This window comes from Myotis nattereri, assembly GCF_964212035.1.
Source record: "Myotis nattereri genome assembly, chromosome: 12".
In the NCBI taxonomy this organism is placed as follows: domain Eukaryota; kingdom Metazoa; phylum Chordata; class Mammalia; order Chiroptera; family Vespertilionidae; genus Myotis; species Myotis nattereri.
The window spans coordinates 40,112,830-40,125,537 of NC_138087.1; the positions used below are offsets into that span (position 1 = coordinate 40,112,830).

Consider the following 12,708-nt stretch of genomic DNA (forward strand, 5'->3'; position numbering starts at 1 on the left):
TGAGAGGTAAATCCAGGTCTTTCTGACTCCAGAATCCGTGCTTTTAAAAAAAATTACAGTTTATATTCAATATCAGTTTCAGGTATGCAGCATCATGGATAGACATTTATATAACTTACGAGGTGATTCCCCCAGTAAGCCTAGTACCCACTTGGCAGCATACCTAGGTATTACAGTATTATTGACTACGTTCCCTATGCACTACTTTACATCCTCGTGACTATATTATAGCTGCCAATTTGTACGTCTTAATCCCTTCACCTTTTCATCCAGCTTTTTATATTATGGTATAGAATCAGGTGAAAATGGGAGCCTTAACTCAAGATTCCTAAAAATTTCTGGGGTTTTATTACTAATGATGAGTTGTTCTATTTGAGAAGTAACTTTGGCTCCTAGAAGAGGTCAGAATTCAAGGTGGTTCAATACAGACAGGGAGAGCTGTGGGATAGAGGGAAATACAGCACAATGCATCAGGGACTGGGCTGTGGGTTCTGTGCCACTTATGCCTAATAGTTTGGGCTAGTTACGTGACTTTCCTGAGCCTCGCTTTTCCTCATAGGTAAAATGGGTGACTAGTATTACCTACCTCATGGGATTATGGTGAAGATCAAATGAGATGCATCAGGTAAAGCCCTTAGCATGTACCTGGCACTGTAGTTAGCATTTATTAAATGCAGCTGGAGGGAGTCATGGAGGAAAGAAGGGGGGGAGGGAGGGAAGGGAAGGGGAGGGGAGGGGAGGGGAGGGGAGGGGAAGGGAGGGAATGAATGACAGAGTTAGGGGAATTTTTTTCTAGGTCCTGATCCTCATAAGGTTTCATAGGCAATATCTCTATAGTACATGGATATTTCTGCACATTGATTTAATAGTACTATACTTTCTTAATGAAATGGCTGCTTTTACACAATCCTCAATAACCCAAAATAAATTTTGTAATGTTTTAGAAAAATTTTGAAAGGGCAGGAATCGTGAAATGGTTTTCTTGATTGGTTTTTCTCCAGCATGTTACTAAGTGGAGAGAAGGTAATCAATAATTAACGTGAGACTTCAGCACACCAGCGAGGGTAATGAGAGGCAACATTTCACTCCAAAATGCTTTCCTTAAAAGCCAGATGTCGGGAGAGACTAGAGAGTCCTTGTCAGAAATTCCCTAATGATGGAGCACAAGCACCAGCCTTCATGTGTTTAAATCCTCAGTTTAACATCATGGTCCGTCACTGCAGCGCACATACCAGGTCCTGCAGTCTCTCCTGGCCTGAAGCTAGTTGTCCCGTTAGCAAAGATCGATAAGTGGTCTGTTAATTAGAAGCACTGAGAGGAACTCAATATTTTGTTGTTAAATATTTCTTTTGGAAAACAGCTAAGTGGCCCATAAATGAGAGAATGGGCAGACCTTCTGTTTCATCGGGTCTGGCTTAATGATCAGCTCAGCAGGCAGTAAAATCTTCATGGTAAACTCCTCTAAGTCTACATCTTTACTCTGTTATAGGGTTAGAAAACAAAGTTCCAAAGTCATTTATGGATTTAGAGAAAACCCCCATCTGGCCAATCTGAAAAAATTTAAATACTTTTCTGTTTTCCCTAGGCAAGAACCTATGTCAGCACTTCTGGGGTGTGTCCTATTGGGGTAGAAATTTCTTGAGCTGTTCTATTGAAAGGGGGTTCTGTGATCAAATGAGTTGGGGAATTTGCATAATAGATCACACAAAGATTCACAACATGCACAGTAACATGTTAGAAACTCCGGTAAGTGCTACATCAAAAAATCCTGTTTAAGGTACCAGTTCCCACAAAGTACTTGACATAGAACCCTTGTCTTATGTAGCCCCTTTTTGCACCACCCTACTGCCATAGCACTTAATCCATTATATTGAAGCTGTCTATTTCCCTGCCTAGTTACATTAATCAGACTGTAAGCTTCTGAAGAAGATAACCATGTCTTAGTTATTTTTTATTTAGTCATTTATTTTAATCCTTACTCGAGGACATTTTTTGCATTGATTTTTAGAGAGATTGGAAGGGAGGGAGAGAGAAACATCAATGTGAGAGAGACACATCCACTGGTTGCCTCCCGCACACACCACTGAGCCTGCTAATGCCTGGCCAGGGCTAATTTTTACTTCTAATGCAAACACAATTTCTGGAACAGAGTGGGTACTCATTAAATAAGAAAGAGAATTAAACTGTCAAAAATGATGTGTTTTCATGACAAGGAAGAGTAACATAAATCCATCAAAGGAAGAAGGAATATTAAATGTTTCTGCCTTTGGGCCATATAAAACTTAATCCCTATAGCCCAACAGCTGAGCAGTTTGTTCTGTAAGAAATTCTAGTGTGAACACTTAAATGCAAGACTATTCTGCTGGCATGGGTATAAAGACACACATTAACATATACATGCTAAGTCTGGTTTGGGGCTTTTTATGATTATATTTACTAAAACCCCAAACTCTTCTCTTTGGAAAAACTTTCCATCCTTACATCGCGCCATTTTTCTATACCCAAAGATGGATGTGAGATTTTGCAAGATCCTTTCTGAATTTTCCAGATCCTTTCTCTGTCCCTCCAGCCTCCATTCTGTGCTTGTGGTCACTGGTATGATCACTTCCACATCACACTCTCCCACCCCCAGGCCCTGCTGGCTTCTACCACCTTGGTCCTCTGAACCCTTGGCAGCTCCTTTCATCTACTCCCCCACCCCCCAGCCCCTTCTCAGCACAGCTGAAGAAAACCAGGCTAATAAACCTCCTCTGCTCCCGCAAGCTGCTGGGAAAACCTTTTCATTCATCTCATCTCTAGTTGACCTTCCTTCTCATTCCCCACCCAGATGTTCAGATCCATTTTCATTCATAAGTTTTCAACTTGATTCTCCCTGCCTCATTCTTAGGCTGTGACCCCATGGGCTCATCTCCCAAAAGGATGAAGGCATTCAGCACAAGCCCCTTCAATTCTGTTCCTCTCTGAATCCTCACCTGCCTTTCTTTGTCACCTGATGAATTTGACAAAACCAATGGATCGATCTACACATTTTATCTCACATTCCTTCCTCCTCTGGGACCTTATTTCATAAATTATTCCCTCTCTTGTAAATCTTCAGTAGTCCTTTGCAACATATGTTGTTCACACAAATGGACAAACCTACCTTTCACCTTCATTCCTATTTAAGCGGCCACCCTATTCCATTCCTGTTATCTTCAAATTTCTTGAAAAATGCATCTTCAGTTACTGTCTGTGCTTCAGTGCATTTTCTCACTCCCCTATTCCTTGCCTTCTGACCTTGGCCTCCCACCCTCACAGGGCGTATCTCATTGATCTTGCTGCAGAAATCATCATGCCTGAGACAATCAATCCCCTCCTCTCAAAGTCCATCTCAAGTGCCCCTTCCTCTGAATCTATTATCAGTCCTTAACGTGTGTTTTACTTGTTAGAATGAGATTTGTATAATAAAGGATCCTGTGTCTGGAATAGGAAGACTTGGCTTCAAGTCTCAACTCTGACTTTAACTGTGTAGATCAGAATGCCGTCACCTCTCTGTGAAATAAGGACCTGCTTTAAGAGAACTGCTAAGTCTCTTCTACCTCCTATTTTATTTTAGGCACCTTCACGTCAGGAACTGGCCTTTAATGTTGTGCAGCACAATCCTCGTGGATAGCTTTCTCTTTATTTATTTCCTCGTATAATAATCTGCTTTTAGCCAAAAAAAAAATCAATAAAATTTAAGTCTTTGATTTGGATTTCTGCTTTTAAAATCTTCCTTTTAAAAAGCAGAAATATAAGGGTTTTGAAATTTTTAAAGATAATACTTGGAAATTCATCAAATAGAAGAGCAGGTGTAGTAAGTTTCTGGAAAGATGTATAAGTAGGTGACTATTCAATAACAAGATACCTGGTTATAAAAGGCTTAAGGAACCAGCAAAACAATGTGTAGACAAGATACATGAGAGGAGATAAATTTTCCTATCACATTTCACCATTTCTGGGAACACTGGGAAAGAATTGCTCCTCACTACCAATGCCCCGGCCTAAGGAAAGTAGGGCAACTGAGTACAACGTAGAAATAGCAAGATCATTCATTACTCACAAGATAATCAGCACATATAGAACAGATTATAACGGTTGCATACACAGGGCACATTTTACTGTTAAGTGGAATAAGTGTTAACATGGGAATGAATGGAGAGGCTAAGTATGGAAAAGGAGCCAACTCTTGGGCTTTTCAAGGTACAACGTCTGTAGTTATTCCAAGAATTCTACTTTAAATACGAATAAAGCAGGATTGAGGTATTCTGGGTTTTGTTCTTTTTCATTTCCTTCCAGGTATTTGTGGAGGGCTTGTGCGTTTCATGTCAGCTTATGGGGAAATGACTGGAAAGACTGATTAGCACAACTGATAGCCGCTAACACGGCCGACAGGGATGTAGTGTTTATGTCACCGCATTCTTTCATGACTTTCCCTAGGAATTAATTTCATGGAATATTGCTGATTACATTTGTCCTCACAGTACCATGGAGGTATCTGAAAAGACAGAATAGGCATTCTGTCCACATATTTTTACTAATAAGCTTAAGTAAGCTAACATTTATTCCAAGGATTGCTTACAACCTGAAAACACTGCCTTTCACCACACTTCTAAATTTCTAATCTTGTTATTTCACAGCCTTAAAATGGCTGCATTTTAGGGATTCTTTTCCCAAGTTTTCTGGATGAGGCAATGTTAGTTTTTAATACTCACATTGAGCATCTTTAGGGATCTTCTGGTTTTCTGAGCTCATATATTAGGTGAGTATTTCTGAGCTCATAGACCAGGAAACTATAATCTGAAATCACTTACTGGGAAATTGGCAATTCAGACATTAGTAAAAACTCTCTACTGCCAGGGTCTTTTCCTGTATTTGCTGGGGTTCAAGGAATCTGGAAAAGGGGCTGTGCATAAATGAATGAGGAAGCTAGAGAAGAAATATGAATTTGAAAGACATGGGGGAAAGCCAGATGGAAACTTAGTCCTAGTGACTAACTTCTCTGAATGTCCGGACCCCTAGCTTTTTATGAACACATTTTGCCCTAAAGCAAAGCAGATATACATATCAAAGGTAAGGTTTGGTAAACAGTAAAGGACCATCAGGTTGGGGGAACTGCCCTCAGCTGTCTGGCAGCAGGCAATAATATGTAGATCTTCAGCCCTGCTGAAGCCCCAAGTTCCATCAACCTTTGGATGAACTTCTTGCATTTATGACCTGCTGGAATTAGCCTCCAGCACTCTACTTTCACTTGGGGAAGAATACCTTATTTCCTTTTGCATAGATATCCCCATCCTTTCCTCCTCCTCTTGTAAGGTTTTCTCTGGCTATTTGCTGCCCTGTCTTTTCATGTCTCCCTCTAGTAGAGGTATCTCTCCAAATGTCCATAAGCCACTTCTCTGTGGCATCTCCCACCACACCGCTGATGGGCCGTGAGCTTCTGTTTTCTGTTCAATGCCAGATTACACGTGTATCTACACCTTGCTCAAGGAGGCATTACTATTTGTGGCCTGCCTGTTTCATCTCAGTCTTCAAACCAAGACATTTGATTCTCCTTCTGTTTTCGGTGTCCCTATCTGTTACTGGCAGAAGTGGAGTTCTTGGGGTGCTGCAGGGAAAGGAATTTTCTGAGGCCCCCACAGCAGGATGGGGTATTATGAAAAGTTTTATTGATGAAATAAAATTAAGAGGGTTTCCTTACAAGGTCCCATCTCCCTCCATCTCACCATGGACAAAGTCCAATCTTGTTTTGAGCAGGGCTAGGATTAAGGCCACTGCCCGGTCTCTACTCCATAGTAAAGCACAGTCCAGTCTAGCATCTGGCTAGGTTAGCCTGTGCTCCCAGCTGCGGTCTATTGCGTGTCAGGTCCGCATGGTGATGGGCCATGCGGCTGCTTAAGGCCGCATGGCAATCTAATGTATGGGCAAGGGTGGGTCATTCTTGCTCTGTGACCCATACTCACCTCCATGGTCATGTGCCTTAAGCATGTACCCTCACTGGGAATCAAACCGTGACCTCCTACTTCATAGGTCAATGTTCAACCACGGAGCCACATCGCCTGGGCAGATATATTTCTAGATAGCATTTCAGTTACATTCATCAAAAAGAAAGCCTCCAAACATGCAAAACTTTGGCCATAACAATTGTACTTGTAGGGGTTTATCATCAGGAAATCATGGTTATGCACAAAGATTTAACTACCAAAATGCATCTCGGCAATAGTTGTAAAAAGTTGAGAAATTGGAAACTGCTCAATTATATATCAGTAGGGGTTGATTTTATAAGTTGTGGCATAGTTTAAAAAGGGTTTAGTGTTATGTGAACTTTAGCCACAGCTCTTCATCAAGTCAAGGATTTATACTTTGCCTTGGGATCAATGAAAATAAGGCCAACAACTGTCTCCATGTCTCAGACATGAGTAGAGCAAAGTCAGTATTCCTGCTAGAGTGTCTGCTATCTCTCCTGATCCTGGAAAAGTCCGTCCAGGGCAGGAATGAGCTCTTGAAGGTCAAGACAAAGACCTAGAATCTTCCTTTTGTGCTAATTATTGATTGCTCTCTGCCTGTCTTCTGGGAGGATTGATATTTTTATATCTCCATCCAAGTGAGCCACAGCAATAGTTATGTATTATGATGTTCATCCTTGGACTTGACAATTAAATTGGTCACTACATGACATGACATGACATTACATTACTCGGGAATGTATTTGGCCAGGGGTCTTTCCTAAGGGAGGCGTGCCAGAGATAAACATTATATGTCCACCCAACATTGTTTTGTTCAGGCCCCTGAAGAGAGTTATGTAAAAAAAGATGAAGGCATTTATATCTAATTTCCTTCAATGATGATGTAAGGCTTATAATTAAATTTAATAATGCCCTCATTATTAGAGTGTGTAATTAGGCTCTAAAACACTAAAAATGATACCATCTCACCTTTGTCTCATGTTCATTTTTCGGAGGCTTTTCATGTTTATTTTCCATTAGGATCCTCAGTATTAATTGAGTAGGATTAGATATCTGTGTCCCACAAGGAGAAGAGCATGAACTTGGCAGTCAAACAGACCTTGCTCCCAAAATAAAGAAAAGGAAGTAAAAATGGGTACAAATATAGATAAGGTTGTAGGTGTGGATATGGGGATTTGAGGAGATGCTTTCGTGTGGACTTAATTTTCAATATGGAACATCAGCTAAGAGAGAGAAGGACATCACTGAGGTGAGGGTACACCTGCTACAGAGAGGCGAGGTTACTGACTGAGAGGAGAGGCTGAAATATGCTGCATATTTCATGCCTGGGTATGTAGCTGGCTGCTGTGTGACTTTGAGCTTATATAAGTCACAGGGGCCTTTTCCTCAGTCTAAAGTAATGACTGATTCTGATGTCTCTTCTGGAATCTCTCCTCCCTTTACAGTGACCAAAATATTTAAAAATTATGTAGATTTCTTAAATCGGTGAGCTGAGAGATCTGGATATTAACCAGAAATTAATCTAGATATTAACCAGCAAAAAAGCAAGTGAAACTGTGGTTGCATATCTGCAAGTCTACCACAGCATGTCCTCTACCACAGAATAGAAGGCTCCTGTGAGCAGAAAGACTTATGCTGAGAGAAGCGGGAAGCTGCTCAATCTTTATTGCTTGTCAAAGCCAAAAGTTGAATTAAATCAAAAGAGACTTGAAAAAAGAAAAAACAAAACAGATGGGTCATAGAAGAAAAAAAAGTGTTGGTCAGCTAAAGACATTTGAAAACACATGTCATTCTGCCTTTTGTGGGTTCTGAAGACTAAATATAGTATCTGCAGGAGGCATGCTATTACAACTTAGCAACTGCTTCCCAAAACATGGCTGTGGTTCTAAAATTGCTAACGTTTCATACTCATTTTTCTAGATAGAGCTACACTCACCCTGTCTTTGGGGATTTGTGAAAATTAGTCAAGTGTCTTAACATTTGAATTTTTGTTTTGTTTTACTTTGTGTTTTTGTATTTTTTAAATGATATTACAACTTATTGTCAAATAGTTGAGTGAATGCAATTGCAATTTCATTCTATAGCATATCCTACAATTGCGTCAATAGCATCTTTATGAAAAGCTCTGGGATTTCACTGACTAGATTACAGTCATTTTGTGAATAATTATTCCATCTACTCTATAGTTGCCATATCCAAATTTATCTGTGCAAGGGATTCCAAAGGATTTTAACCTCATCAGAGAAAAAGTTAAATTTAACCCAGAATCAACTCTCTGGTAAATTATTGAGGTCCACCACTTATAATAAACGCCTAACTAGGTTTGTTTTGTGAACATGGGTAATTTACGGTATTGTTGGCATAGGGTTGAAATGCTCCTGTGTGAAGACAGAAGGCCATTTCTGGAAGCTATCATTCACATGCTAATTATAGGCCTAACTGGGGCTATTCAGTTGGTAAAGTAGATGGGGGACTAACCGGACAACCTGGCCAACTATGTCCGTCCAGCTGACCATGGAAACGACTATAAAGACCGTGGGGAAGGGGAGGGGGAAATATAGTGAAAAATCAGTTAATATAGCCTGTGTTTAATTCTTCAATACAGACAATTCTTTTTCACTGCACAACAAAGGTTTGCTGTTGTATATTCCACATCTCTCTGCAAAGCTTGATTTTTCTCCCTCCCTTAACAAAACCCTATTCATTGTGTTGGGTAGTCCTTGAACTATAAGACTTCATAAAATTAAGATCAGTAACCCTAATACTTTTAAAAATCCAGTCTGACTTAGTTTGGAAAATAAGCTCCTGACATATCTGTTTCTTTCCTAGGTGCTTTACGCAGGAACTTTTATGGACTTTGATTGCTCTAGGGGCAGTCTAGCCCCTCTGACTAACACAATCTTGTGGTTGGGTTTCTGTACAGACCCTCTCTCCACCCCACTGCTTCTCCCACACTTCAAAAAACTTTAGGAAATAGTTAAAGACTTTGCTCAGTTACTTTTTAGGATTATGTTGTTTTGAAGGAGTAGAACATTCTTTTTCAAAAGAGAGATGGATGAAAACAAAGAAGAAATTCCATTGCCCTTGGACAATGTGCCGTTTTGTGAACAGGAAATTGGAGCAGTAAAGCCCTGCTAATCTCGGGGATGATGATTCAGTTCGAGTGTTAGTACCTCTCCCTTGCTTTTACACTCCTTTGACTTTTGTTTCCAGGGCTTGGAGATATTTCATTCCTTATTTGAACCACTCCCCAGTTATGTGCAGGAGAGAAAACCAACTCAATCTAGTCCACTTTTAAAGTAGAAAACAACTGTTCTGTTCTGACCTGGGAGAAGAAATAGGTTGAAAATAACAATGAATCAGATAATGAGGTAACAGATCTGAAAGTGCCAGCACAGGGAGGACACAGAATAGGAATTTGGTCAATGCGGCTTTATAATCCGTACAGCAGTTTCTGCCACCCTGGACCAGAGGAGATTCTGTCCCCACCCCAAGGGTATTTGCCAATGTCTGGAGACATTTTTGATTGTCATGACTTGGGGGTGATACTGGCATCTAGCAATATTGGTATCAGCGTACTATGTCACAAACTACCCTAAATTAACCTCTCCACCTCAAGTAGCCCCCACAATGTAACATGGCTGCACAAGAATAGGAGCTGACATTATCAGCATTATGAATAGCAGGGGAAAAACCCAATGTGGTAACCAAACAGAGACCAGGGTTGCTGCTTAACATTCTACAATGCATAAGGGAATCCCCTACAACAAAGAATTATCGGAACCTGCAAAAGTGCTGAGATTAGAACACCTTACTGTAGATAAATGAGCATGTACAATGTCTGCTTAAAAAGTAAGTTAAGTAATAGTGTTGATCCTTACTTGACTATATTTAAAAGTATATGCAGCTATGTTTCTGTAGCTCTCCATTCATTGCCTGTTTCCAAAGCTAGTCTAGGTAAGATTCCTCAACAATGAATGTTCACTCTCGAACAAAAATGTTCAAGCATCACCAGTGCCAAAAACTGGAACCTTTAGTACACTAAAACAAATTGATTTACACAAATCTAATTTGCCTCTAACTTTTAAGAGATTTGCATAAAATCAGAAACACCTATCTACAAGAGATCACTTTCCTTCATCCCTCTTCTTCTCCCCTCTCAAATAGATATTAATATGCACTCAACTTGCCTAGGGTTTTTCCCCTAGTCTTTAGAAATACCCCACTTGCTTTGAAATACTAAAATGAAATAAACACTCTTTTTTAAAAAGATCTAAAAATAAAAAGAGGTTGATTCCTCAAGAATTTAAACTGTGGCCAATTCCATTCTTGTCACATCCTTAACTGGACCCAGAGACAGAGTTCTTAAGAACAGACCAAAATGTTTGGCTTTCCCTTCATCCTGTGACAACCAGACCCCACCATCAGCTTGCTGTGTCACGGATTACCTAGAATAACCTCTCCACCTCAAGTAGCCCTCACAGTGTAAGATGGTGGCTCAAGAATAGGAGCTGACATTATCAGCATTATGAATAGCAGCTGGAAAGTCCAGTGAGTTAAACCAAACAAGCTGATCTTGTCGTGTGTCTTTTGTGTGTGTTGGGATGCTGATGGACAACTGCCGAACAGATTAGGGGTTTGAGACCATAGTTTGAATCTAATCCTTAGCTGGCTGACTGTGGACCTTTTATCAGACAGAACAGAACAGCATGTGGCATGGCTAGTGATCTCTGTGCGGAAAGAGTTCTAAGAACAACCCAGTACGGTTCCAGAACATCTTTAGCATTTCACTTAACCCGCTGTGGCAGATGACAGATTGTTTGGAATGCCCAAAAGGAGCCAGGAAGTTCTCTCCCATGGAACTTCCTGCAGTGAGGAAATGTTAGGTGTCTGCTGTGTCCAATTCAGTTGGCCACTCGTGCTATATGGCTATTGAGCACTTGGCATGTGGCTAGTGTGACTGAAGAAATGCATTTTTAATTTTACTCAGTCCTAGCAACTATCATAATAAACAATGCCAATCTAGGACACACGAACTCATTATTCCGCATCTTAATTATAGATATCCTGATTCCTTTTTCTATTTAAAAGAATTACAACAAAATTATAGAATGTTTAGAAAATAACGGGAAATTCTGTTTACGCCTCCTAAATTCACGAGCCTAACATAATTGTTATGAATTTGGTCAGCTTTCAAGGTTTTTTTTAATGTATTTTTAGATGAGCTTTTTATTATTTCCTGTAACCAGCTTTTTCACTTAACATGATGAAAGGAATATATTTCTGTATTACTAAATAATATTTACAAACTATCAGAGCTAACAACTACCTGTTTCTTAGATTGTGGAGCACATTTTATTTCTTCTACTTTTGAAATGTTTGGATTGTTTCTTGTTTTGTTTTGTTTTGTTTTATGGTCGTTATAAAATAAAGCTGTGGTAAACATATGAAAGCATGCTAATATTTCTTCACTTTAGAATGCATTTACACACTAATGCATGTTTGACTCTTAGGTAATGATGAATCATTTCCCTCCCACAGATTCAATTTACAAAAGTACTTTTCACTATTCTTTTGAAAATTTCACTATTCTTGGAAAGCTTCTAAAAGGATAAAAAGCCAGACTTTTCTCTCTGCAGCATAGTAATTGAATAAATTAGGAGACGATTAGTATTCCTTCCCATATAACAAAAAAAAAGACTCTTAATACAATATAACTACACTCAGGATTGATGGCACAGATCTTTGCTGTGCTAATAAGTTCCCTGGCACAAATCCTGAAAATAAAAATATTTCACATGTTCAGATAATTTGCAGACTCTCTAGAATCTCTAAAGATGAGAAAATTAACAAGGTTAAAAATTTGTTTTTATGTTGTTCCCTATAAATTTATGTAGTCATAGTATCCCATCTCCAAACTAATATACTTTTACCATTTAAAGCAATATAAATATAATCCAAGTAAACTTGCACATCTTACAATTAGTAATTATGCTGAAGATCTTGGCTGAAGACATTTTATATTTTGCATACTGGAAAATTGTCATGTGGCTCTAAAAAATTTTCTTTTTAAATAAATTATATATTCTGATGGCTCTGATCATCAAACAACAAAGGGATCCTACTGATAACACAGATGAATTTAATATATAACACACTGAATATTATAAGCCAAAAAATCAAATGTTCTCATTATTTATAATTTTGGTTTCAGCTTTTGTTATATTTCCTTGTCTTTATTGGAGTTAAGATTTGTATTTGAGAGATTGAATGTGGATTGAATGAACTTGTGCTAATTAAACATTAGATTATACATGCGAAGCAGCTTTGCAAACCATGAAGTACAGTACAGTGGAAATCTAAATGACTTGAAAAGTACTCTTTGCTCATCCTATATATGAAAAGTAGACTTTAAAATTGGCCTAATGGAAACAAATCTAAGATTTTTTTTCTCTCTCTCTCTCTCTCTCTCTTGCAGAATGAATTTAATAATTTATGGTATAGATTTTTTTTCCTTCACATGCAACAGTAAAAAATGTTTGGTCTGATAAAATAACTGCATTTAGGGCTTTTATTAGCGATACCATCCCAGGGTCATAGATCTTTTTTTTGGTGGCGGGGAGGGGGAAATTGGAACATAAGTCCCCAGATTGCAAATCACTGGGTCTTTGTTCACAATATAAATGAAGCACAGTGCCAGAAAGTCATTTCCCAAAAATCAATA

At 39.0% G+C, this 12,708-nt stretch overlaps 1 protein-coding gene across 1 annotated transcript in view; it reads left to right on the forward strand.

The window, feature by feature from the left end:
• The window catches only part of MAMDC2 (MAM domain containing 2), a gene marked incomplete at its 5' end in the record, with an annotated part of 133,303 nt that overhangs the window by 100,647 nt on the left and 19,948 nt on the right, over positions 1 to 12,708 (forward strand). The window lies entirely within an intron of this gene.